Below are 27,260 nucleotides of genomic sequence, written 5' to 3'. Positions count from 1 at the left end.
TGAATCTATTTTATTCTTGAAAATTTTGAGTCATGCTCATCAGTATTCTAGTTCAAATAATATAAAAATCAACGTAGACTTTGCACAAAGTTTAATATAAGAGTATATAATCACATTTATTTCCTTTAATAGGCCTTATAGGTAATTATTACAATATTTATTCATTTCTTAACTCTAAAACAGACAATTACATTCACATACTACTAGTATTAGACACTTATTTTTGCTAAATTATTTCAATGATGCTAACATCATAGAGTGCTAACAGAAGTAAAGCTAGACTGAGAGTCATCAGAGAATGACCAAATCCATTTCAACATATTCTCTTATAGGAAATGACTTGAGACTCATAAATGTAAATATTCAATAAGGTTAGACAGCCACTTTGTGCTGAACAGGGAAGTAATAAGAGTGAATCATTGAAACACCATTGAATACTATTTTTGTGTATGATGGTTGCCTCTCATTGTCTATATTAATACAAATGCACATGTAATATTAACCTACTCATTTCCCTATGACTTGGAAGATATCCTTTCTTAAAAATGTATTTGTTTGTTTATTTTTGGCTGTGCTTGGGCTCCTCTTGGTTGGCGTGTGTGGGCTTCTCACTGCAGTGGCTTCTCCTGTTCTGGAGCACTGACTCTAGGTGAGCTGGCTTCAATAGCTGTGGCTCACAGGTTCTAGAGTGCAGGCTCAGTAGTCGTGGCTCTCAGGCTTAGTTGCTCCATGGCACGTGGAACCTTCCTCCAACCAGGGATCAAACGTATGTCCCCTACATTGGTAGGCATATTCTTATCCACTGAGCCACGAGTCCAGAAGATATCTTCTTATCCTCACAATTTTACGGGATGATTGTCTTAAACCTTGGTCTTACAATCTCGTCATTGACATACTTTTATACACTATGCCAGCATACGATGTAAAAAGCTTTCAACTTATGAAAATCCTAGTCATGTTTTATTTTATTTAGCTATATATTTCACTTGCTTGATTACTGCTGCTTTCAGGATGAGGTAAGCAGTATTTAACAACACAGACTGTATCAGTTTAACAGTTATCTCAGAAAAGTAAACCGCAAGTGGTTCAATCACCATATCAAAATTATATCAATAAATTATATATACATATAAAATAAAGTTCAGGTGCCATGCTCTTAAAATTATTGTCTTATTTCAGATTCTACTGCTTCTCAGCAACAATCCATTATATGTCTAATTATTTATTTTCAAATTCAATGTCATTACAATTAAAATGTCCACAAGGAATATTTCCTCTGTTCAATACACTTCCCCAGATAAGTCTTCTGAGAAATAAACTGCTCTGAGTACTTAGGGATGCATCTGTAGAATTAACATCATCTCAGGAATTTAAGATCCCCATAATAACATTGCTTGAAGGGAATATTATGACATAAAATGGTCTGTAGTTATAATTGCTTATAATAATTCATTTACAAACATCAAAACCAATGTTATGTCAAATATATTTGCTATATTATATTTTTTATTACATTATATCTAGAAGTAGTCTAAGTTTTGCAATATGAAATTGAACAAGCTACACAAGAGTTTGGTTTGCATCATAATTGATTCTTTTTGAAAAGGAGTGAATGAAAAATACAGAAATGAGACAATTTAGGGAATGGAACTACTGTGAGATGAAAACGGAGCATGCTGATAAACACAGAAATAAGAAGAGGCAGGCTGCACACAGAATGGTCAAAGATCTCTCTGAGGATGTGACTTTTCAGTTACAGGCAAGTAGCCAGTTATGTAAAAATACTGAGGAAAATGAAAATACAACAAGTTAGAAGAGGAACTATTTTTAAAAGTGTATAAACTCTATGATTGTATCATGGCTCCCTCCAACTAGTAGCAACTCACAATTTGAAAGTTGATTAATCTCTGTAAACAGTTTTCCTACCCCTGAAAGTATTCATATGGGAATTAAATACACCACAGAGAAAATGATTTGGGCACATAACATAGTCACTGATATTTCAGTTCTGGTCTGGGTTCACCTGTACCCTATATTTTCATGATCATAGATCTTCTGGCTTCTAAGTGTGGATAAACTAAGCCAGATGAGAGTTACTGATTTTGACTGGGAGATAGAGCTAAGACCAAGAATTTTCATACATAAAAACTCTTACCTCTGCTTGGTGAACCCATAATTACCTAATTAACAGTTTGATTTGGATTATTGGTACAACTAATTATAAGAGGATGAGATCGTTAGATAGCATCACCAACTCAGACATGAGTCTGAGCAAACTCTAGGAGATAGTGAAGGACAGAGGAGCCTGGCATGCTGTAGTCCATGGAGTCTCAAATAGCCAAATATGACTTAGTGACTGAACAACAACAGCAACTAAATATATATAAAAAATCATCAAGGCACCTAAGAAGCATAAAGTAATACTACTTCTCCAATTTCCCTTCCGGTGTGATATGTGGGTTTTCTTCCACTTTTCATAATCATTAGCTCTGTGATAGTAGAGTTTGTCTCATTCATTTTAGAACACTTCAAACTGACTACATTAGTTATGTATTGTAGACATTCAGGGATATTCACACGTGATTTTTAAGCATCCTGATCTCCAGATCAGCTTCATAGAATGCATTACTGTGTCCATAACTAATCAAATCTCTATTTAAAAACTGTTCTAGTGGCAGCAGTCTCAGTTTTAAGGTGAGATAACAGCTACCTTTTGCTGACCCCTTACACGATCTTTTATACAGGTCCCAGGAGAGAGGTTCTAATTAGCATTTGGCCACCTCATGCGAAGAGTTGACTCATTGGAAAAGACTCTGATGCTGGGAGGGATTGAGGGCAGGAGGAGAAGGGGACGACAGAGGATGAGATGGCTGGATGGCATCAATGACTCGATGGACGTGAGTCTTAGTGAACTCTGGGAGTTGGTGATGGACAGGGAGGCCTGGCGTGAGGCGATTCATGGGGTCGCAAAGAGTCGGACATGGCTGAGCGACTGATCTGATCTGATCTGAAAAATGAGAAAACTGAAGTACTGACAGACTAAGAGGCTCTCCTTGGATCAGACATCTGCAAACTGGCCAGATGGAAATGCAAGCCAATTAACTGAACTCTAGGGGTACACTCAATAACTGTATATCACTACTGCCTCTTTGATAACTTTTTCAAATATTCTCTTTCTCTACATTTAAAATGCAGTTTGATGATCATCCAAAAAAGGGGGAAAGTTATCCTTTTGATAATTCAGTGCTTGATGAACAAGAAGAGCTTGACATGGCTATAGAGCCTGAAAAACAGAGTTCTTGGACCATGACTATCTATGCCTCTCAAGGTTAGGTGATCCCATAGTCCTAGGGCCAGATGAATGAAGTAACTTCTTATAGAGAGCCACTTTATTACATAACTGTGCATCATCTTTTAAAGCAATTAAGCATATAGAATGTATAATTTAGAAATTTAAAATATCACTTTCATTAACTTTTCAGGAATTTTACACACACACACACACACACACACACACACACACACATGATACAGCAAAGGTATAATTATTTCTTCAATATAGTGAAAGACAGGCAAGCATGGCATGCTACAGTCCATGGGATGGCAAAGAGTAGGACACAACTTAGTGACTGCACTGGGAATAACAGTCATTCCCACTGCCACCATACTTTCAATTCCATTCAGATACATTTTAAAACACAACGTGAAAATCACTGGGTTTGTAGGGAAGACATAAAAGGCAAAACCTAAAGAGCAAAAGTTCTTGTAAGTCCCTATGGTAGCAAGATATTCTTATAAATTTTTATATCAACTATTAATATAAATACTAATATTTCCCAAGTATATAATTCCAGACAATAAAACACTGATAACAAATAGGTCCACAAGTAAGGTCTTAGTCTCTTCTTCAAAAAAGGGCTAAAAATTAAAGATGTGACTGAATTAATCTCTATTGCAAAGATTATAAAATTTGCAGACCTGCCTTCAGCAGCAACAAGAAAATGATGATAATTCCTCACTATTTATAATAGAATCTTGAACACTGCACACACTGAGAGCATCTCCCCAAGGAACTATCCAGATAATGATGAAACACATTATAATTAAAATTATAGAAACATCTCAGGAGTAAGGGAAGTTAAGGAGGGTTAATCAGAAGAATGTCTTCTGATAACTTTACATGACCAGTATCCTTAATGTCATGGGTATAACCTCTCCCATCTTCACATGGTATAATATCTGCCTCAGGAAAGCACCTTGTACCTCAGGAAAGCATTCTTGGTTTGCATTATACAATGTTGCTCAGTCACCTTCTTTTCTACTGTGCTTTAGTTCTAATAAGCATCATCTTTCAGGCCAAACACAGCAATACACCCCCTGTGCATCTCATGGCTGTTGAAGAGATCCCAGGTGCCTCCAAAGTACAGATCACATGGAAACATCTAGGGAGAATGAGTACAAGTAGAGGTCATTAGTGCAGAAGTTGATTGTAGTAGAACAATTTATCAGTGAACTTGGGCTCTTTTTGGAGTCAGTAGAGCATCAACTTCAATGTCAGTTAGATCGGAAATAAAATCTTCACTCTGCACCATAATTAACTGCCTGTCTTTGGAAAAGTAAGGATTCTCAGTTTCAAAGTTCATCTGTAGAAAAAGGAAAGTGCTGTCTCACAGTGAGGTATGCGGATCGCAGACAACATTGGGAAATTCTTAGCACAATGCCTGTCTCTGATGAAGCAGTCAAGAAATTGAGATGAGCTGTGAATTTTCACCTATTAACAGTTCACAAGATCTCTCCTCCTATTTGTGATTGTGATCAGTATTATCTCTGTGTTGAAGGGTAAAATGTTAAAAAAAAAAAAAAAAAACTGTGTAAAATAATTCTGAGGTTCAGTTTCTCCACAAAATATGGATAGTAGGGGCTTCCCTGGTGGCTCAGACTGAAAAGAGTCTGCCTGTAATGCAGGAGACCCAGGTTTGATCCCTGAGTCCTAAAGATCCTCTGGAAAAAGGATGGCTATCCACTCCAGTATTCTTGGTGCTTCTCTGGTGGCTCAGACATTAAAGATAGCTAGCAGATTAAAGAATCTGAATGGAAACAAAGATTGTTCATAAACTCCCATTTGTACTACCCTCAATTTTGCTGGAAAATCATGGGCAGAATAATACTCAGGCAAAGTTTTCCTCTTCAGTGCCCAAGGATCCCAGACTCTTCCTTAGTTCCTTCTCACCTTTTATGGAGAAGCTACATAAGGCAAACTCATTGGCACCAGATTATTATAGCTTGCACTCCATCAAAAATGGAATTTAAAACAAGAAAGCATTGTGTGTGTGAGTGTGTGTGTGTGTGTGTGTGTGTGTGTGTGTGTGTGTGTTAAAGAGGGAGAGAGCAAGGAAGAGAGTCAAGGTTAAATACATTTTATACTAGAGATGCTGCTGTTAAGTCACTTCAGTCGTGTCTGACTCTGTGCGACCCCATGGATGGCAGCCCACCAGACTCCCCCATCCCTGGGATTTTCCAGGCAAGAGTACTGGAGTGGGTTGCCATTTCCTTCTCCAGGGCATGAAAGTGAAAAGTGAAAGTGAAGTCATTCAGTTGTGTCCGACTCTTAGCGACCCCATGGACTGCAGCCCACTAGGCTCTTCCATCCATGGGATTCTCCAGGCGAGAGCACTGGAGTGGGGTGCCATTGCCTTCTCTGCTAGTAGGGCTTGCTGCTGCTGCTGCTGCTGCTAAGTCGCTTCATTCGTATCTGACTCTGTGTGACCCCATGGACAGCAGCCCACCAGGCTCCCCCGTCTCTGGGATTCTCCAGGCAAGAACACTGGAGTGGGTTGCCATTCCCTTCTCCAATGCATGAAAGTGAAAAGTGAAAGTGAAGTCGCTCTGTTGTGCCCGACTCCTAGCGACCCCATGGACTGCAGCCTACCAGGCTCCTCCATCCATGGGATTTTCCAGGTAAGAGTACTAGAGTGGGGTGCCATTGCCTTCTCCGAATATATTCCTTATCATCCACCTAAATGACTCAATGAATTATAAAAGTAATAGTACCTAAAATAGTAAATATCCACACTTTTCTGGTCATTGGTATTTCCTTTTTCTTTCTTGTCATTTATGAATCATGTCTAGTTTTGGCACATGATGGCCCAAATAAGAAAGCAGAGTTTTGATGGTTATAAATAAATGTATAATACAGAAGTCTACATACCTTTGAAGGAAGAGCCATTTTAGAAAGAGCGTCAATGTCATGGCTCTTCTGCTGAATAATGCAGGCAGGATTTATATTATTTGTAGACTGATGCCAGTTCCTTAAGAGATTATACATATAGGTGAGTACTAAGTAATTGCTTTGTTAGACAGTATTTTGCACTAAATGAGTTCTCTGGAGAAATAACAATTGGGTACAATGCAGACTTGCCATGGGGCACAACTGGTTTCTAGTGCTTTTCTTTTTTAGATTCCGTGTCCATATTTTCCTTCATACATTGGGAAGTCTACATCATAATACTGATGTCTGCCATCGATACACGTGCCATAGTCTGTTACCCGCAATATTTAATCCAATTTAACACAATTTCTTCCACACAATTATCATAACTTTGTGCCACAGCCTATTACCATCTCACTTTGGGTTATGGGTTGAAAAGTTTAAATATCCGTATATCAAAATCTTGACTCCCAGTACTTCTGAATATGACTGAATTTGTAGATATAGTTTTTAAAGAGGAAATTAAATTGTAATTGGTTCAAATAGTGCATCCTAATGCAAGATGTGGAGAAGGCAATGGCAACCCACTCCAGTACTCTTGCCTGGAAAATCCCATGGATGGGGGAGCCTGGTAGGCTGCAGTCCATGGGGTCACTAGGAGTCGGACACGACTGAGCGACTTCACTTTATGTTTTCACTTTCGTGCATTGGAGAAGGAACTGGCAACCCACTCCAGTGTTCTTGCCTGGAGAATCCCAGGGATAGGGGAGCCTAGTGAGCTGCAGTCTATGGGGTCGCACAGAGTTGGACACAACTGAAGCGACTTAGCAGCAGCAGTAGCAACGCAAGATGACTGGTATCTTTTTTAAGAAAGGAGATTAGAACATACACACAGGAAATATACACACAGGCAAGACTGTGAGAGACACAGGAGGTGATGGCTGTCTATAAGCCAGACAGAAGCTTCAGAATGAAACCAACCCTACTAACATTTTGATCTTGAATTACTTACTATCCTCCAAGCTGGAAGGAAATCAGTCTCTTTTGTTTAAGCCACCCCAGTCTGTGGTACTTAGTTATAGCTGCTGCTGTTGAGTCACTTCAGTCGTGTCTGACTCTGTGTGACTACAGAGACGGCAGCCCATCAGGCTCCCCCGTCCCTGGGATTCTCCAGGCAAGAACACTGGAGTGGGTTGCCATTTCCTTCTCCAGTGTATGAAAGTGAAAAGTGAAAGTGAAGTCACTCAGTCATGTCCGACTCTAGCGACCTCATGGACTACAGCCTACCAGGCTCCTCCGTCCATGGGATTTTCCAAGCAAAAGTACTGGAGTGGGATGCCATTGTCTTCTCTGTTAGTTACAGCAGCCCTCACAAACTAATATGTTCTGCCTTCAGTAGACAAAAAGACTGCTTTCATATTCAAAGGAAGTTTTGCTTCTTTGAAGAGTAGTATCATTTTTAATATATTTCAAACACTTATAGTATGTTCAAAATGTGCACAAAACATAAGTTTACAATTTATTGAATTTTTTCAAAGTAAAAATGCCTTTATGACCAAACTTCTAAACCAAGTAGAAGACCAACACTACATCAGACAAACTTCTCATCTTCTTTCTGAGTCAGTATTCCTCAAGTTAGATGAATCTTTATTTTTAGCACTCTACACAGTTTGTGTCTTTTTCTGAATTTTATACAAGTGGAATCAAACAGAACACATTCTTTAATGCAGAGTCTTCTGGTGAAAACTCTGTTGATATCTGAACATTATGTTGATGATTGTTTTAGCTTGTTTGGACTGCTATAGTAATCATAACATAGGCATTTATTTATCACTGTTCTGAAAGCTGGAAGTCTAAGACTGGATTGGGTTCGATGCCGGGAGCCACCACGGGAGATCTCACCCATGACAAAGGTCATGCGGAGAAGACCTGACAAGCAAAGGCGGATCAGGACTTGAGGGATTTCCTGGATCTGCTCGAGCATCTACCCTGATACCAAAATCTGTCTGTCTACTGTTTATTACATCATGCCTTTTACCAACTCTTCTGACATTAACAGGGGGCTATCCCCAACTATCTTTCTTTGAAGGAAATCAACTTAGAGCTCTAGTTAATAAGTCTCCTGGACATAATAAGAGTGTTTCAATTCAAACCCCTCAGATGGCTTTCTAACTTGCCTGACAGGTTTATCTGGACTCTTACAACTACGCATGTGATTGTTTACAGCCTCCCAACCACGAGAAGCACGGAAAGCTTAAGACATTCTAACAATATAGAGCCTTTCAGGGAGTTAAAATTATTAGAATAGAACTGGTGAAGGATTTAATTGTTGAGCCAATGCTTGCTGCCAAGTTTCCATATCCCTTACCCACTGTGTTCCTGGGAGTATATTAATTGATATAGTCGGTATATAGAGAAAATAAGTAGTAGTCTTGATGTTAGCAACCTTAGACCCTTGAGTTAATAAATTCTTTCCTTGTTATCCCCCACTGCACATTTGCCCTATAGGAATGCAACTTTATCGAGTGCTTTCGGGGAGTGGAGCCAAACTTTAGAAAAATCACCTTTAGAGAAAATAAGTTTTCTGGTTGATTAACCTTTATTAGAAGAAAAATGTTAACAGGTCTCCTGGCCAGAAGATGATGTAAATCACCTAAAGCCTTTGTATACGATAAGTTTGCAGAAAGAAAGCCTGGTCTCGATAAGGGTCAAGGACTGCTGACCCTGCATGACTCTGTATCTTCCATTATTCTCTATGTACAACTGAGGGTATAAAAGCTCCTTTTAAAAATAAAGTTATGGGCCTTGCTCACGGAAGCTTGGTCTCCCCGTGTCATTCATTCTTTCTTTTTTTCTTTTTCGTTCTCTCTTTCTTCTTTTTTCAGGATGACTCCTTGGAGCACAGAGGCTCTCTGAGTTCACTTATCTGTGCGGGCTTCTAAGACTTAATCGGGAAGGTGCCTAGCATCTTCAGGGGAGGGGACGCCCTGAGTCTTCACCCCACCAAGAGGGCGCCTGTGGCCTCCATGAACAGAGCAAGTCCTGTGTCATGGACTTTATTGGCTTTCTGTGTAAACCAAGGAAGATCAAGCCTCTTTTTCTCCCCTTTATACCTTTCCTCTTTCGCTGACACCATTCCTCCTGAGGGTATCCCTGGATCCTACCAGGGCTGGTCCCCGGTAGGTTATGATGAAAGCATTCTTCCTGGTTTGTAGATGGCTGTCTTTTTGCTGTGCCCACACATCACATGGGGCAAGGGAGTGCCCTGGGCTCTTTTATGAGGGCACTAATCCAGTTCATGGCCTTCCCTAGTAGCTCAGAAAGTAAAGAATATTCCTGCAATGCAGGAGTCCTGAGTTTGATCCTTGTGTAGGGAATGTTCCCTGGGTCAGGAAATGGCAACCCACTCCAGTATTCTTGCCTGGAGAACCACATGGACAGAGGAGCCTGGTGGGTTACAGTCCATGGGGTCACAGAGTCGGACATGACTAAGCATGAGCAGGAACTAATTCAGTTCATGAGGGCAAAGCCAAGCCTTCATGACCTAATGACTTCCCTAAAGCCCCTGCATTCTAAATAGCAATGGTTCTTTTATTACTGTAAGTGTAGAGATCAAGTTGACAACATTCATTGAATCATGGAAAAAGCAAAGGTGTTCCAAAAAAACATCTGCTTCTGGATTGTACTCCAACTATACCAAAAAATCTGGAACAAACAACCTCATTTAAAATGTATAAATCTGAACACCTGGCCAAAGAAAATATACAGATAGTAAATCAGCATATCAAAAATACTCAAAATCATATATCATAAGGAAATTACAAACTAAAACAACTGTGAAGCAGCACTGCACACCTATTAGATCAGTAAACTCAAAAAAAGCAGGGCGGGGCTTCTCTGGTGGCTCAGTGGTGAAGAATATGCCTGACAATGCAAGACAATCAAGTTCGATCCCTTACCCAGGAAGATCCCACATGCCACAGAGAAACTTAGCTGGATTTTTCCTCAGCTAAACAAGGCTCACCTGTGACCCTAACACTACATGTCTAGTACTTAGTAAAGAGCTTTGAAAAAGTATCCAGACAAAAATTATCACACAATTATACACAGGAGCTCTACTTCTAATAGCTAAAAACTTTCAAATATCAGGATGCCTTCGGTAGATGACCGTGTAAACAAATTGGGATACATCCGAAGTGAAGGGGAGCAAATGCTACCCCAAAATATACCCCTTCAGCATGAGAATTAGTTGGAATTAACTTTTTTTTTAAGAGGACACATTATCATCTCTGAAACCCAAGTTCAAGATGGCTCTTCTGAGTCACATTTACAAGAGAAATTTCATTTCAAAGGAATTCTCTGTATATATCAGATAGAAGGATAACAGTCTTGTGAAACTCTTTTTTTATCAATAGGGAAAGCTAAGATGTAAATCTGTACAACAACCATACCCTTCCTTTCCTTTGGTTTTATTTTTTAATATTTATTTGTTTTTGTTTTTGTTTTTTTGGCTGAGCCAGGTTGACCTTCATTGAGGCAAGCCAGATATTTAGCTACAGCATGCAAACTCTTCATTGAGACATGGGAGATCTAGCTCTCGGATCAGGGATGGAACCTGGGCCTCCTTCTTAAGGAGTGTCCAGTGTTAGCCACTGGACCACCAGGAAGCCCCTGTGTGGTTTTTAGATGAAGACGGTATCTAAGGTGATATCTTGGGCCATTTCAGTCACTGACTCAGTTTCCTGAGTTTCTCCAAAGCATGTACAAGGTGCACATTATTAAACTGGTTTGCAAAACAAGGAAAGGTAGTTCATACTACAACACTGTATGCTTACAAATATGTAAATGGTAAATGGCATGTTATTTATGTTTAATTACTATGGGGGGAAAGAATGTAGTATTGGTACATGTTACAAAATGAATAAACATTAAAAACATCTTTAGTTAAAAAATCCACATAGAAAAGGCCACCCAGATCCCATATTCACCATGTCTGCTTTACATCCACCAAGTTTGTCCAAATGTCTGAAAATCTCAGTAACAGTCTAAAAAAATATTGGATGAGGATGGGAAAAAAGGCATTTTCATACAATTGGACAATTGCTGAAAGTGGAAGTGGGGCTGTGGATTACATTATAATGTAGAAACTATATGATTTCCTGATTTTGGAGATTATATGCTGGTTCTACAGGAGAATGCGCCCATTTTGGATAAAATGCATGGAGTATTTTAGATGATGTGGCAAATGTGAGAATTTTTTTACCATTATTAAGGGTTTCCTGCACATTTTAAGTTACTGAAAAGTAAATTATTTTTCAAAACAACCATGTCAACACCACAAAAGAAAATCAGATCAGACAGGCTTGAAACTTTTTTATAGAGGCCAAGACTTACCCAGACGAAGTTCAAGGGAAGTTGTGATGCTCATTGCCCTTGAAGGAGTCCACGTGGAATTTGCAAATAAAATTTCCCACATAACTTCACAAAAAGTTGTTAGAATACATTCAGTAAAGTTGAATAATTTGGGATCAACTTACAATCATATAAAATACTACAATTTACAATCTGAGTCAATATATGAAAATCACTTGTGTTTCTATACACTAATAACAATCAGAAACAAAAATTAAGAAAAAACTTAACCAAGGACATAAAAGACCAGTAGTTAGAAAACTAGAAAGCACTGATAAAGAAACCAAAGAAAACACAAATAAACAGAAAAATATTCCATGCTCATGTACTGGAAAAATGAGTTATTAAAATGTCCATTCCAACCAAAGCCATCAGCAAATGCACTGCACTCAAAATATAATATCTAATGGCATTTTTCATAGAAATAGAAATATTCCTAATAATATTCTGCAACAACTAAGGACCCTGAACAAAGGACTCTGAGAAAGAAGAATGAACCTGGAGGCATCTTCCTCTCTGACTTCAAACCACATCACGGAGCTGTAGTAACCACAACAGTGAGGAACTGGCACAAACACAGGCACAGGGACTCGAGGAAAGAATAGAGAGCCCAGGAATAAAGCCACATGTATGTGGACAGTTCATGAAAATCAAGCCAGGAACGTGCAAAGAGGAAAGGACAGTCCTTTCAAGAAACAGTGACAGGAAAACTGGCCACCTACACCAGAGAGCATCACTGGGCATCCTCTAGATCATCTAACAGAAATCTAACTAAACACTCGCTATTTGCACATGGAGCTCTTCCCCCCTCCAGCCCCCCGAGTTCTCTGAGATGGACCTCCGGTCAGCGCTCAGCTGGACACAGGAAACATTTACTTCATCCTCATTTTTCCCTCTTGCAGCGCCTCCTTGCTGGTGGGCACTGAGGCAGTGCCTGGACGCAGCCCCATTATCCAGGAGCACAAGCCCTGATGGTGCTGAGGAGACAAAGCTCCCACCAGCTGGTCACCGAGCTGAGTCTGAAGGCAAACATCCTGTCCCCACACGTCAGAGAGGGGGTTGGCGCCCCAAGCAGGCCACCAGAGAAGAGCAGGCAGCCCTGCGTTCACAGACCCCAGAGGGCTCACCGAGAACCAGCTTTGCTGTGAGCACTCAGACTGGAAACCCAAACTGAAATGGAGCCAAAAATCTCCATGACCCTGCTCAACACATGGCCAGGGAACAATTGATCAAAATTGATTAAAAACCATATGGAATGAAAGGACATAAACACAAACTTTGCAACTGACACATTTCAATTAAAAACTATAAACATTTTAGAAAACAACAAAAGATCTACATGACCTGAGTCTGGTGATGAGTTCTAAAACACAACAAAAAAGCCAATATACAAAATGTTTTAAATAAATTAATTAAAACACTGACTTTTAAAAATGTATACATTCACTCCCTTACTCAAGAAAACCACAGGACAAAGTGTTAGGGGAACCACTAACCAAAACCACCCGCCCGTCCTTGCCGGGCACCAGAGAAACCACCTGCAGGAGTCGTCTTACAACAGGAGGTCCTGGGTAAGAACAAGGAACTAAGAAGCCACCACCAACCAGAATTCAGGAAAGGTCAGAGGAGACAGGAGACTCCAATCCGCAGGTCTTACCAACCTCCCAGGGTCCTCCTTGCAGAATCCACCTTGGATGAGTGATGCATCTGCCACCAGGAAGGACCCCAATTCAGAATGACTGGCCAGAGACAAACCAGAAACCAACCCAGTGCCCATAAAACCTGAGACTGTGAGCCACATGGCAGAGCAGTTCTCTCAGCTTCCCTCACCCTCCTGCCCTCCATCCCGGCAGCCCTTCCCAATAAAACCTCTAGCTTTGATAGTACACATCTCCTCAGACAATTCATTTCCAAGTGTCAGACAAGAGCCTGCTCTCAGGCCGTGGAAGGGGTCCCCCCTTCCTGCATCAAAACTATAAACCAGGAGAAAATATCTTCCAAATGTGTATCTGTGCAGAGGGAAATGGCACCCACTCCATATTCTTGTCTGGGCAATCCCATGGACAGAGGAGCCTGACGGGCTGCAGTCCAACAGCAGGGCATTTCTGAAGAGAGGAAACAGTCCCAGGAAACTTGAGGCACTCACCAAAAGCCCCAAAGCTTTTGATGGCACAGCCAGAACTGTGGCTGAGCACTCCCAGCTCCCAGGCCTCTTGATACTGGCCTCTCTCACCAGATACAGGTGTGGCAAACTAGAATCTAAAACATGGCTGAGGGCTTCCCTGGTGGCTGAGTATTAAAGAATCTTCATGCCAATGCAGAAGACGCAGGTTGGATCCCTGTCCATGTCGTGGAGCAGCTAAGCCCACGCACCGCAACCACTGAGCCTGTGTTCTAGATCCTGGAAGCTGCAGCTACTGAGCCCATGAGCCCCAGAGCCTGTGTCCCACAACAACAGGAGCCACCAGTGAGAAGCCCACACACCACTACCAGCATAGCCCCTGCTCGCCATAACTAGACAGAAGCCCACACAATGAAGACCCACCACAGCCAAATATTAATAATTAAAATTTTTTAAAAATGCATATCTGATAAAGAATTTGTACTCAAGTTATACCAAGAAATCTAGAGCAAACAAACCCATAAATAATTGGTAAAGACTGAAACAGACACCTGACCACAGAGGGTACACTGACAGTAAACAACCATAAAAAACACCCGGCCACAGAGGGTACTCTGATAGTAAACAACCATAAAAAACACGGGGCCACAGAGGGTACTCTGATAGTAAACAACCATAAGAAACACCTGGACACAGAGGGTACTCTGATAGTAAACAACCATAAAAAACACCTGGCCACAGAGGGTACTCTGATAGTAAACAACCATAAAAAACCTACTCAAGATCTTGGCGGGATGCGTGCACAGCCATCTTTGGAAGACAGTCTGACAGTTTTTTCCAAAGCTAAACAGACTCATCTTAGGATGCAACACTACACCTCTTGTATTTAGACAACAGCTTTGAAAAACTGTTCAAACAAAAACTAGCATAAAATAATGCACAGTAGCTCTATTCTGGGTTAAAAATTGGTTAAAAACTGAAAGACATCAGAATGTTCCTCTGTAAATGAATTAATAAGCAAATTAGGGCACATGTACATCAAGGGGAGCAGAATATGCCACCCCAAGTTGTGTCTTTTGGACATCAGGATAATTCTGGACTGACATTTAAAAAACAGCAGATCCAGGAGAATGTTTGAAAATGCCCTTTTAGGAATTAAATTTATGTTTATTAGGGAAATCTCCACTTGTAAGGCTGTCTCCACCTGTGTACCAGAAATGGAAGGATAACTAAGTCTTGAGAGAAGGTAGTCCATGGAGATGGCCTGGATGTAAATCTGCATAATATCCAGACCCTTGTTTACTGTGTTTTGCCTCCAAACCTCCCAAATCGTTCCGTCCCCCACCCCCCACCCAATATCTTTCTTTTGTTCTTAGCTAAAGATAGCACATAAGTTACAGGCTTGGGCCATTTCAGGTTTTCCTAGGTACCTTACAAGCATATAGGGGGTATGCATGGTAATAAGCTTCTGTTTTCCTCCAGTTCATCTGCCTTTCATTGTGGGGGAAGGTCTCAATGAGGAAAAGAGAAATATAAAGGGAACATTATTTTTCCTCCAATACACATGAATAGTATTCAGAAATATAACGGAATGAACCGTCAAACCAAGCAAAAACCATGGATGAATCTTACATGTATATTGCTAAGTGGAAGAATCCAGTCTACACACTAATGACCCCATTTATATGACATTCTGAAAAAGGCAAAACAGACTTAGAAAAAGATTATGAGGTAGGAGGTTCAATATTCCATCTAATACATTACAGATAAGATGGTTGGATGGCATCACTGACTCCATGGACGTGAGTTTGAGTAAGCTCCGGGAGTTGGTGATGGACAGGGAAGCTTGGCAGGCTGCAGTCCATGGGGTCGCAAAGAGTCAGACACGACTGAGCGACTGAACTGACATTACAAATGAATATCTACCACTGTGCATTTGTGTAAACCCATAGATCTTTAGACCTCAATTGGTAAATCATAATCTATTCAAATTTAGGATATGAGAGTGTCACAGAATGGAACACAGAATGCAGCAGAGTCTAAATGACTCAGAAATGCATGGAAAAAACTCATTCTTTGTTGGTGGTAGGGCCGGCATAGGCTGACGAAAGCTGAAGCACCAGTAGGTCCTGAGGATCTTAGCGCAAAGAAAGCCAGAACTGGGAAGATAAAGGGGTACAGCAGGGCCCCCACCCCGTTCCAGTCCTCCTGCTTCCCAGCCCGCTCTCTGGGCCTGGAGGAGGGTCCTCTCCGACTGGACGGGTGTGGACACATGGGCAGCGTCACTGCATGGTGACAGCCAGGCACACAGGGCCCCTGGGCCACATGCAGCCGCCCAGGGCTTCCAGGAGCCCATGTGCAAGCGCCAGGACAGACATCTGACACACAGACTCACCACCTAAAGTGGAAACACCTGGTTCCTGGGAATCTGGAACTTGGCTTTTTAAAGGCCCTTTCCTTGGCCCTTGCCCTTCTGGGCTGCTGTGTCTCCTCCTGACTCCTCCCCCTGAGACGTGTGGCTCACGGGAGCATCCCCAGGACCTGAGCTGCTCAGCAGCTCCCACTGTGGTCCAGCCTCTCAGAGGGGCTGCTCCACCACCCGTTGTGAGCAGGGGAACTCGCCATGGAAAGGCCCCTGCGCGTCGGTCAGGAGACAGCTGCGCAGGGACGGTCAGGCCCACGCCGCCTTCTCCGCCTGCCCACGCTGCCGGGGCCGCATGGTTCATGGACTCTGTTCTCCTAGTAAGGGCCTCGGAGATCCCCTCGGTCCTTCTGAAGTGTTCTGGAACGCGAGTGCAGGAAGCTAGCACACACTTTCCGTACTCCGCTCCTACAATGTGGCTCAAGCCTTTCCCCTTCACGACCGCACTGGCAGTGTCTGGAGTCACTTGGCTCATTTTTCCGTTTAGTTGCTCTGATTAACTCCAAGGACACACGCCTACACGCGTCTCTAACTGGAGCATGCACGGCCCCAGTTCCAGGCACGGGGGACGCAAAACAGAGCGTCTGTGATACAGCTTCCTGGGGCATCATGTTTATTCCCGGTGCTTTACAAGGACACCCATTCTGCCTGAACTAACCCCACAATGTCCCAAAGCCGAAACACCAATGGGTCCTGAGGAGACCCATCTCTTGTTAGCCTGAAGTGAACCCCACAATTCCCAAGGCCAAAACCTGAGCAGGTCCTGAGGAGACCAGACTCCCTGTCTTCCTGAACTGAACCCCACAACGTCCCAAAGCTGAAGCCCCAATGGGTCCTGAGGAGACCAGACTCCAGCAGCCACAGGCCGCCAGGTGCTCAGGCAGAGCGGGAATTCCGCCTGGGGTGGGGTGGGTCAGGGAGGCGGGCTCCCCGCTCCCTGCCAGCCAATGGGAACTGCAGCTGAAGCCTCCCTCACTCGCGCAGGCGCAGCTAAGTGGAGACTCCGCCCCTCAGGGCAGTTCTGCTAGGTCTATTAAACTATGGAAATTCAAACTGAAATATTGCCAATATCCAAAACTTCTCCAAAATAGTTAAGGAATAATGAACTTGAAACTGTATAGAATGAAATATAGTCACCAAATTCACTCAAGTTTATTAACAGACACTTAAATTTTGAAACTATCAAAATTGTGGACAAAAACAGAAAATCTACATGACCCTGGGTTTGGCCTGTATATCATGAGCTTTGAGTTTTAACACACGAGCTGTCAGTCCACAAAAGAAAAATATTGTGGACTTTATAGAAATAAAGATGTCTATTCTGAAAGATCTCATTCAGAAAATCAAAATACAAGCCACAAACTGGGAGAAAATATTTGCAAAATTCATATTTGATACAGGATTTGGACACAAAATAGACAAAGACCTCTTGAGCAACCCTATAAACAATAAGTAAAGATCTGAACAGACACCCAGCCAAAAAATTATACAGATAATACAAAACAGAAACAGGCTCAACATCATACGCCATTAGGGAATTACAAATTAAAGTCACAAGCTATCACACTACACATATTAGGCTGCTAAACTCTAACTATATGACAATACCAATTGCTGGAGGCTGAGGAGTAGCAGGAACGCTCCCTCACTGCTGGTGGGATGCATGCACAGCCACCTTGTAACACAGTTGGGCAGTTTTCTCTAAAGCTAAACACACCTCACCTTGGGATCCAACGATCGTACTTCCGGTATTTAGGAAACTGCTTTGAAAGATCCATGCCCAAACAAAAACAAAGATGAACTTAGGCACAGCAGCACTATCCATAATAGTTAAAAGCTTGAAGTAATCATAGTATCCTTCAATAGATGAATGCATAATCAAATTGGGGTATATCCATGTCAAAGCAAGTAGAACATGCCACCCCAAAATACGCCTCTCTGCTGTGAGGATTGCTTAAGCCCACTTCCATGAAAAAAGAAAGAAAAAAAAAAAGAGGACTCTCATAAACTAAGTAGCATTGCCGTTTTGTGATGGACATTTACAGCAGAGAAATCTCTGCATTTAAGGGCTGTCCCTGTTTGCACCAGAAATAAAAGGACAATTAAAACTCAAATAACTTATTAATGGAGAGGTCCCGACTTAAATCTATAAACAATCATACCCTTCTTTACTGTGTTTTGTGTAATTACCTTCCATAATGGGTTTCTCCCATTCCTCAGGGTTTTGTTTTTAGCTAAAGATGGCATTTAAAGTGATGACTTTGGACATTTCAGGGAGTGACTCCTGTTTCTTTGGTAGCTCCCCTCTATACAGAAGCTATTTGTTGTTTTAGTCACTAAGTCATGTTCGCCTCTCTGCAACCCCACGGACTGTAGCCCGCCAGGCTCCTCTGTCCATGGGATTCCCCAGGCAAGAATACTGGAATGGGTTGCCATTTCCTTCTCCAGGGGATCTTCCCAACTCAGGGGTCAAACCCAAGTCTCCTGTATTACAGGCAGATTCTTTACCACAAAGCCACCAGGGAAGCATAGGGGAGGTATGCTCCTGTTTTTCCTCCTGGTGATTTGTCTCTTATTATGGAAGGGCAGAGTGAAAACTGTTTTTCCTCCCAATCACATGCAATGGAGTATTACTCATCAGTAGGAAGGAATGAACCACCAAAGCTTGAAAAGCATGGTTAACTCTCACGTGCTATCACTCAGTGAAAGAATACAGTCTGGAGTATGACCTCATTTATGACATTCTAGGAAAAGCAGAGTTACATAGATGATAAGCAGATCATCTGCTGAAGGGGGCTGAAGTATTCCCTGTGATGCTTTAGGATGGACGCCTGTCACTATGTGTTTGTCTACACTCATCGATTTGTATAGCCCAAGGGATCAAACCATCTATTCAAGTATAGTTATTCAGGGTGTAGGAGAGTCGCAGCACAGAATACACAATGCAACAAAACCTAACCACATTAGAAATGCACTGAAAAGATCTCTCACTGTAGGAGATGGGCAAAATGTGTTGACTTTGGAAATGAACAAATCGATACACAAAAGGCTAAATGGGCTGCACGTAAACACTGGGCTTCCTTTTATAGAGACCTTTCCAGGTGCTGCTGCTGCCAAGTCACTGCAGCCGCGTCCAACTCCGTGCAACCCCATGGACTGCAGCCCACCTGGCTCCGCCGTCCCTGGGACTCTCCAGGCAAGAACACTGGAGTGGGTTCCCATTTCCTTCTCCAGTGCATGAAAGCAAAAAGTGAAAGTGAAGTCGCTCAGTCGTGTCCGACTCCTAGCGACCCCATGGACTGCAGCCCACCCAGCTCCGCCGTCCCTGGGACTCTCCAGGCAAGAGTACTGGAATGGGGTGCCATTGCCTTCTCCGTTCCAGAGTGCAGTAGCTAGCAATTCTGAGACCACTGTACACATAACCTGAAGAGGAGGAAAGAGCTGACAAATGCAAATGGTGGGGGCCAGGCTCCTCGCTGCAGGAGTGGGAAGTTCCAGATAAGCAAAGAATAAGAGGACGAAGCTGAGCCCCTGACCACCACTCCTTGTGGCTCTGAGTTGTGTCCAACAGGACCACCATCACCTGCACGTAGGTGCTATAACCCACCTGCCCCCTCCTGGCCTTTCCCCTTCCTCCCTGCAGTGATTCCAGTGACATTTCCAGCCTGCACCCCTCTCCCAGGCCAGGTGCATCTGTCCATCCACGGCCTCCCCATCTCATCCTGGGGACTAACAGGCCCCTCGAGGACTGCGATCCTGCTGCTCCCCAAGCCCAGGAGGCAGCCCCAACTTCTCCAGCTGCTGAGCCCAGACACCTGGTGTAACTGAGCAGGAGCCTATGGGGCCTTCCCAGAACAGACCCCATCCCATATCCTCTGCTGCAACTCCTCTCTGAAGTATGGAGATAATAGTATCTGAGGCACACTCATGGAGTTGTTTTACAGCTGCTAAAAGCCCCACTGAGTGGAAGAAGTTAACTACTTGATGAGCATGAACACGTCACCCCCAGAGTGTCCAGTGCCTGAGGATTTGTGAGGTTAGCCGCCTGTTACCTCAGCAACCAGAGAACCGTGCACCAGTGAATCACATACTCTGTGATCCCCCACGCCCCGCCGTCACATGGCCCGTAAAACTGCTTTCCTGAAGCCCTTCAGGGATTTCAGGGTTTAGAGCACGAGTTACCTGTCTCCACGTATTGGTGCCTTTACAGTTAATGCTGCCTCTCCTTTACCGCACCTGGTATCAGGAGACTGGCTTTACTGCACTCAGGTGTGTGGACTCAAGTTTGGTTCAGAAACACGGAGGCCTCCCAGGTTCCCAGTTCCTTGTGCCCCAGGGACTGTCAGCTCCTTCTCCAGGGCATATGGCCAACCCCCACATTAATTCCCCTCTACACCCTCAGCCTTGCTGCTGCTGCTGCTCCTAAGTTGCGTCAGTCGTGTCCGACTCTGTGCGACCCCATAGACGGCAGCCCACCAGGCTCCCCCGTCCCTGGGATTCTCCAGGCAAGAACACTGGAGTGGGCTGCCATTTCCTTCTCCAATGCATGAAAGTGAAAAGTGAAAGTGAAGTCGCTCAGTCATGTCCGACTCCTAGCGACCCCATGGACTGCTGCCTTCCAGGCTCCTCCATCCATGGGATTTTCCAGACAAGAGTACTGGAGTGGGGTGCCATTGCCTTCTCCGGCCCTCGGCCTTGGCCCAAGCCTAATCCCTCCATCAGGCCGTACAAAGCTCTCTGCCCTCACGGTGCATCTCACATCCCACCCAACATGGTCTTTTTGAAGCCTGAACAAGACCATGCCCCGCTCCTCCCTGTGATTCCCCTCACCTGAAGAAGCCAGGCCTTGATCCATTCCAGGTGACTCCAGGATCCTCATTCTTTCCAGATCCCACCTGTGTGGCTGCTGTCTGTGCCCATCTATATGGGCCTGTGGTGATCTCCTAAAATGAGAATTATTTTATATACAGATAATGGGGTGAATGGTGGCCCCAAAAGATGGGTCCCCCCAGAACATGAGAACAGGGCCATATCTGGGAAAAGGGTCTTTGTAGATGTAGTTAAGGATCTCAAGGTAAGGTCATCTAGGGTTAGGGTGACCTTCAATCCAGCTGACAGAGTCCTTATAAGAGACGAAAGAGGACACAGATGAGAAGCCTCGTGAAGATGGAGGCAGAGATGGGAGGGAGGGGACCACAAGCCCCAGGGCCCCTGGAGCCCCAAAGCTGGAGAAGGCAGGAAGGACCCTATCCTGGAGCCTCTGGAGGGAACTCAGCCCTGCACCACCTTGATCTCAGGTGTCTGGTCTCCAGGACAAGGGGAGGATGAACTCCTGTTGCTTTAAATCACCCAACATGTGGTCATCTGTTAGAGCAGCCACAGAGAACTCACACAGGCCCTGCTCTGTAGGATCCTAGAAGTGTGGGTCTCACTAAAGGCAGATGGAGGATGGATTATAGAACCCTTAGAGTCAGCATTGGGCCCTGAGAAATGCTAAAGCAGTGGCTGGACCCCAAAATGTTGAGGGATCAAGTCTGAACCCTGTTCCTAGGGGACTGGCTGCACACGCCTTCCCAGGTTCTTACACCTGTTCACGCGGTGTAGTAAGTGTCTAGTCCTGACCGAGGACATTTAACGTCACTGTTCACATTGCTCATTAAGAACCCACCACTTACACAGGTGAAAACCCAGTTAGGATGCTCGCTACACCGATGAGCAATCCTGAAGGTGGTCGGGGGTGGGGACTTACATGCAGACAACAGCCCTTCCACTCTCCCACCCCTCCTCCACACTCCTGACCCCCCCCACTCCCACAAGGAGGCTCCTCAGCGGGAAGCTGGGGGACCACACAGAGGCATCTTGAAGTAAATGCTGCCTGACCCCTAGGCTAGCTGCTCCTGAACATTCTCCACCCATCCCCGTTAAAATACTCAAATATGTGCAAAAAATTTAGAGATGCCAAGGGAACATTTCAGGCAAAGATGGGCTCAATGAAGGACAGAAACGGTATGGACCTAACGGAAGCAGAAGATATTAAGAGGCAGCAGAATACACAGAACTATACAAAAAAGATCTTAATGACCCAGATAACCATGATGATTTGATCACTCACCTAGAGGCAGACATCCTAGAGTGTGAAGTCAACTGGGCCTTAGGAAGCATCGCTATGAACAAAGCTAGTGAAGGTGATGGAATTCCAGCTGAGCTATTTGAAATCCTGGAAGATGATGCTGTGAAAGTGCTGCACTCAATATGCCAGGTAATTTGGAAAACTCAGCAGTGGCCACAGGACTGGAAAAGGTCAGCTTTCCCGGCCTCGACCCCAGGCATGTGAACTGCGCCCAGGACAATGAGGAGCAGAACCTGGTGGCCTTGCAGTATCGTGGGCAGATCTTCTACTGAACCTGCCAGGTGGTCAGGCCGAGTTGTGAGCTGCTGGTCTGGTACGGGGACAAGTATGGCCAGGACCTCAGCATCAAGCGGGACAGCAGCGGAAGAGCGAGCTCGCGGCCGGGAGAGGTGAGCACCACCCCTCTTCCAGAGCCCCACCCCATCCTGGGGAGCCTCCCTGGTCTGATTGCAAAGCTGAGTACAATCCAGTCCAAAGTCAGTCGAATAGCAATTAAAATGCCTCAGAATATGATTCATTTCCTATGACTATTAGGAAAGATTTTTATACTAAAAAATGCTAGTTCTAATTTTCAATATTTTATGCAAAAAAATATGTAACATCACCTTCTGCTGAGAGGCTTAGAAGCAAAAGGCAAGTTTTCTGGCACTTACCAGCTCTCTCCCCTTACCTGTTTCTTCCTCATTTCCTCCCGTTTCTAAGCGACACATGTGCAGTGATTGCATTCAGTTACTGTTTCAGTTTGTTGTCATGTGAGTTCATGCTCTGTGCCAGACAGGGCTCCACGCACCGAAACAGACAGAACCACTGCCGCGGGGCAGCATGGGCTTCATACCAGACGGGGGCTGGTGCTGTGAGGAAAACAGTGCAGGAAAAGTGCCTCAGACCAGGGTGGGCAGAGGGTGCAGTGTGGCAGAGGATGGGGGGGCAGGGTCTCCAGAGATAACACCTGTGGGAAAGGATTCCAGGCAGGGGAGCAGCCAGTGCTGCAGTCCCAGGGCCGGGAAGAGAGGCCATGCCAGTGGTCGCAGGAGGAAGCACAGAGGGAGAGGAAGGAGGCTGGATGGGACACGGAAGCCTCAGGGCCCGTGTCCATGTGCAGGCCCCAGGGGTCTTCCTGGGTGACACAGAATAACCGTGAGGCTTTCAGCTGCAAGTGGCATGTTCTCTGTGCTAAGATGATGCTTTGGTTCATTTTTGGGAAGAGACAGCAGCAGGGAGTCCCCTTAGAGGTCAGCTCATTGCCAGACATGAGGGGAGAGTGGGCTGGCTGAAGATGCTCGGGAGTGAGGGTGTGGGGAGTCTGGCTGGAGATGTATTTTTAAACAGGGCTTCCTAGTGCATGTTAAATGGGCTAAGACTGAGTGAAATAAATGAGGTATGAATACTAGTGAGGCTTGAGAAAGGACATGCTTTTACTTTCTGATTTATGGAAAACTGAGAGAGGAGCAATTTGTGAACCAATTGGGGCAGCAGGAGCCAGAGACCTGTAGTCAGTGGGACCTAGGCCGCTCGATCTCGCCCAGTCTGAAACTCACTTCCTACAGAGATCGACACAAAGGCTGCTCTTTGAACCAGGAGCCACAAAGTCAGCTTTACTCACACCTGCTCTAACCACCCCCTGTGCTGCCTCCCACATGCAGAGAGCTCCAGGCCAGGTGCCCCTAACTTAATAGACCCTTTCCCCTCCCAGGGAGCCGCTCAGGGGGATTCCCCCTAAGTCATCAAGTCTTATCTCTCGATGTCACATGGCCACTGTGACATGACTTTCCAGATACTTACACGCAGGGAAAGGTCCCTACAGATCCACCTCTGCCTCTGATGCTGCTGGAAGGTCCCTAGTCTGGGTGATATGTTGAAAAGGCCCTTGACACAAGCTTCCTGGATTTCTGTAGATGTAGAGAATAAGAATGGATGGAGAAGTGGACTGTAAAGACACACTTGATGGGAGACAAATCGCACACCATCAACACTTAGATGATCAGTGGGGTGGCCTTACCGTGGCAAGCCCGCCACCTGACCAAAAGCTTCCTCTTTCAGCAGAACCGAAGCCAAGATCCACCCGTGCCTCCTGCTCTCTGGCCTTCTCCAGTCAGAAGTTCCTCAGCCAACATGTCCAACGGAGTCACCCCTCTCAGACCCTCCTGAGGCCATCTACAGGAGACCACCTCCAACCAGAGGACCCCTGCCCAGGCAGTCAAAATCAGCAGCAGCAGTATTCCGATCCACACAGCCCGTGACAAACCTGAGGGTCGCGAGGCCAAGGACAGGCCCCAACCTTTGCTGAAAAGCATAAGGCTGAAGAGGACTTCAAGGGCCTCCTCCTACTCACCCAGAGGACAAGTGGGGGGGTCTGGGGTGCATGAGAGAATCACAGAAGAGCCCAGCACAAGCCAGAAACTGAATCCAGGGGACACAGGCAAATTATTCATGGGGGCAGGGGTCTCAGGGATTATAAAAGTCAAGTACGGAGAGTGTGGGCAAGGATCCAAGGATAGGTCAAGTCTCATCACACACCAGAGGACACACACAGGGGAGAAGCCCTATGTTTGCAGGGGGTGTGCGCAAAGCTTCAGTCGGAAGTCCCATCTCAACAGACACCAGAGGACACACACAGGGGAGTAGCCCTGTGTTTGCAGGGAGTGTGAGTGAGTCATGACCAACAAACCACATCTTAGCCACAGGAGAATTACTGCAGCCACCCCATGCTTCAGCTCTAAGGGGGCCTCAGAGGAGGTCTGTGACCCGTTACAGTCCCCAAGAGTATGAGGAGAGACTCCCCAGGTGGTCTAGTGGCCAAGACTCCAATGCAGAGACCCATGTTCAATGCCTGATTGGGGAACTAGCTCCCACATGCTGCAACTAAGACACATCACAGCTGGATAAATAAACACATAAATAAATATTTTAAAGACAGAGTGTGACAAGCACAGAATTAATTGATTAGACAGACCTTCCACTTTCATGACAGGAGAGGAGGTAGATAAACAGCAGAGGGTTTCTTAAGTGTTCTGGAGATATTCACGCCAACTGCCTTCATGGTTTTTTGTACTCCTAATAAATTTTGTCTCCAAACAAATCTGAAGCCCAGACTATGTACTCGTTTCCCCCTTATTACTGACAGCTGTGGGGTCCAGTGGTAGCTGAAGCCCTGGGAAGGCATAATTCCGGAGCCAACTCAGTTAGGTCACTGGACAGTCAGTTCCTGGGTCCAGGGAGAGGAGTCTAGGGTTTGAGACAGACTCACCAGGGAAGAGAATTCCCCGGCCTCCTGGGAAGTGTGGCCTCTCCGCCTTATAGACTTTGGCTCTCCTTTGGCCTCTCCTGGTTGCCCTCTGTCTTCCTCTGACTTATGTAGCCTCAAAGCAAAGGCCTCATGCACATGAGTGTGTGTGCGTGTGTGTACCTGGCTCAGCGTGGGCCATCTGGTCTTTGCCGCTCCCTCAGGGTCATCACAGCATCTGGACTCCAGATTCGACCACAGGGGTCCAGTTCTCAGCCTTGCCCTCAGCAGCTGTGTGACCTGGGACAAGATGCTCAGCCTGTCTGTGTCTCTATTCTCATCTGTGATACAGAATGGGAGCACCAGCATCTTGGTCTGATGCATAAGCACAGGCGGAATCTGGCAGAGGCTGAGAATGCAAGCCCCGCCTCTGCTGTTCTTTGTGTTTTTTTCTTTAATCTTATTTTTTTAATTGAAAGATAATTGCTTTACAGAATTTTGTTTTCTGCATGTCCTTCAGCCCTCACACCTTCCAGGTCTTCAGAGCTAGACAAGGAAGGAGCTGTTTAGGCACTCGGCTGCCCTGATGAGGGGGTGTGAGGTCAGGGGTGCTAAGGGAGGGCGACCTCCCTTCCCACCACTGCCGTTCCTGCTGAGCTGGGCAGCCCCAGAGCCCCTCCACAGACAGGCAGGGCCAACAGTTGTCCGCCCTGCCGAGAACAGAGCCTGGAGCCGCGTGTGCAGGAAATCCCTGTCCAGCCCCCATCCCACCCCCACACAGAAGGTCCTTGAAGCCCACATGGGGGCTTCTCTATGCACGGGCCTCGTACCTGTGTCCACGTGCTCTAGTCAATGCTGTTGCGACCTTGAAATTCTTAACTATGGAATAGTTCATCCTACACTTCCCTTTCCTGAGTGAAGTCTGGTGGACCCCAGGCTGTGCTGTGAGCAGAGAAGATGCGCACAGCACGGGCCCCGCGGTGACCAGGCTGCACGTGGGGACAGGGTGGACACAGAGTCCTCCCCGGTGAGTGACGGTGGGGCCGCACCAGGAAGCCATGCTCGCTGAGACCCAGAGCTGAGCCCCGACACGGTGGAGGCAGTGGCGTTCTTAAGAGTCGACCACACCCTCCCCTCTGTGAATGACCTCGGCCCTGTCCTGATCCTTCCAGAAGGGGTTCGGGAGGCTGAAGTCCGCCCGGTCACCAGAAGACACCAAGGGGAGAGTGGGCCAAGGGGCGGTGGGGGAGGGTGCAAGCTGCAGGGCTGGGGGCAACGGCCCTCAGTCCCCTCCCTGTGCCAGGCTTCCAAAGTGTCTCTCCATGAACCGTGTCAGTAATAACCACCCACTGTTGTTTTCTCGTTTCTTTCATGCTTTCTTAAAGGAACACATTTGTCCGTGGCTTGGTTTCCCTACAGGAAGAGAAGCTGTATAGACTCCCCATCTTCTGTGGCTTTAGGCAGGGGCCACGGGAGGGAGAGTTAGGGGTGGTGCAGGCAGAGGGGCTTCAACTGAAAAATGGTGGGGACCCAGAAGAAACTTGCAGGGGCTTCTCACCTGCACCTCCCACCAGAGCCGGGCCTGGAATCCCCTGGAAGGCTGAGCAGGTCAAAGCTTCTCTCTCCCCTCCTCCCCTCCCTTCCCCTCAAAAAGCTGACTCCTGGGCCATTCCACAACATCCCCAATCCCCCATCACCCACAGCCCAGCACAGGCCCCCCCTTGCAGAAGTGAGATGACCTGC

The 27,260-nt window shown here is 45.3% G+C and overlaps 1 long non-coding RNA gene across 1 annotated transcript; it reads right to left on the bottom strand.

Moving 5' to 3' along the window:
• LOC104975617 (uncharacterized) lies at positions 75–27,195 on the bottom strand. Its single transcript, XR_001494810.3, has 3 exons — positions 20,995–27,195; positions 6,209–6,308; positions 75–4,442 (listed from the first exon to the last, which is right to left on the bottom strand). It is a non-coding gene; the product is annotated as an uncharacterized lncRNA (long non-coding RNA).
• Between the last annotated feature and the right edge of the window lie 65 nt (positions 27,196–27,260).

This window comes from Bos taurus, chromosome 22 (genome assembly GCF_002263795.3).
Source record: "Bos taurus isolate L1 Dominette 01449 registration number 42190680 breed Hereford chromosome 22, ARS-UCD2.0, whole genome shotgun sequence".
NCBI classification, from domain to species: Eukaryota; Metazoa; Chordata; class Mammalia; order Artiodactyla; family Bovidae; genus Bos; species Bos taurus.
The sequence above is the reverse complement of the archived record's forward strand: the minus strand, read 5'-3'. Positions and strand labels throughout refer to the sequence as shown.